This window comes from Mandrillus leucophaeus, unplaced genomic scaffold (assembly GCF_000951045.1).
Source record: "Mandrillus leucophaeus isolate KB7577 unplaced genomic scaffold, Mleu.le_1.0 Scaffold1259, whole genome shotgun sequence".
Taxonomy (NCBI): Eukaryota; Metazoa; Chordata; class Mammalia; order Primates; family Cercopithecidae; genus Mandrillus; species Mandrillus leucophaeus.
In genome coordinates, this window is record NW_012100976.1 from 70,914 (window position 1) to 72,154 (window position 1,241).

The window sequence follows — 1,241 nt, forward strand, 5'->3', positions numbered from 1 at the left end:
GAGATTCACCAGGCAGTGTGCTTCTCTCTCTTTTTTTTTTTTTTTTTTTTCAGTCAAGATGAAGGATGCAACGAGTTTTGTTTTTTTTTCTGTTTTGTTTTGTTTTCACTTGGAAGAAATATCCCTGCATGCCCATAGCCACCATATCCATAAAATTTCACTGTAGTGGCCACTCCTGAGGTTCTGTAAGATTTGTCCTCCTCTTTCTGGGGTGCAAGTGTTTTACCAAGGCCTCCAGCATACTTTCCACCTTCTTTCTCATCCATCCCAATCTATGATGTTGCCAATGAAATGAACAGATTGAATATTCTGTAGAATGTTCGGAATCTCTGAAGACTGTTATAGATGGCAGGAGAGTTCTAATAGCTCTCAGGGAAACCGTAAATAACTGTGGTATGAATGTGAATAACTCCATATCCACTTTCTAATTGGAAAGGAAAGCACTCAGCAAATCCACGGCTGCACACCATTGGCCTGCAGCCTTGTTAACCTCCGCTAGCAGTGATATCCAGCCGGCATGGCAGCTGCAATCAAGACTGCTACTAGGTCAAGTCTGAAGTAATCCTGCTCATTCTTTAGTCCCCAGCAGGCTTCAGCAAGGACAGAACACACGGAGATAATAGGCAACCCCAACACCACCCCACTTCCTACAGCTCTCTAATGGTGGTGCTACCCGCACAATACCTGGAATAACCTCCACCAGACCTGCCCTGGGATGTCGTATCACTTCCGATTCAGTTGAGAAGGGGGCAGTTTCAGAGGCTTCCCTTTGGCTTTCAGCCCAATAAGAGTCCTTACTCCACAGGCCAGGGACCCAGTGTGGGGGTGACTCCAGCTGCCAGCGCATCAAGACCAATTATGCACTCAGGAAATAAGGAAATAAACAGGGCTGGGACTACGGGATTATGAGCTATAATGTGTCCCGGCCTCTGGAAGCCCCTTTGTTTGGGACATGATGGTGCTGTGGGAATCTGGGCATCAATGTCAGCTCACACCCAATGTCAATCCTCCCCCAAATTCTGCCTAAATCCCTTGCCCAGTGTACAGTCTCCTGAGTAAATGGCTATAGGTTCCTTTGCAGAAAAGCTCAGGGAATTGAGCCAGCATACACTTCCATGCTGTTCCAGGGTCTTCCTCCTACAGATGTGGACTCCTCCTCTGTCACTGGGATGTGAATCTGAAAGTTGGCTGAGGTCTGGGCATTGAGAATGGATTATGATTTTGTATTGTGTCAACCACCC

General features: G+C 46.7%; 1 pseudogene across 1 annotated transcript in view; it reads right to left on the reverse strand.

Annotated features, from left to right (window-relative positions):
* Positions 1-1,241, reverse strand: part of LOC105533527 — a 125,118-nt pseudogene that overhangs the window by 64,877 nt on the left and 59,000 nt on the right. The window contains exon 6 of the transcript XR_001005125.1: positions 640-643. The product of XR_001005125.1 is annotated as a class I histocompatibility antigen, Gogo-B*0103 alpha chain-like (transcript). The remainder of the gene's footprint in view (positions 1-639; positions 644-1,241) is intronic.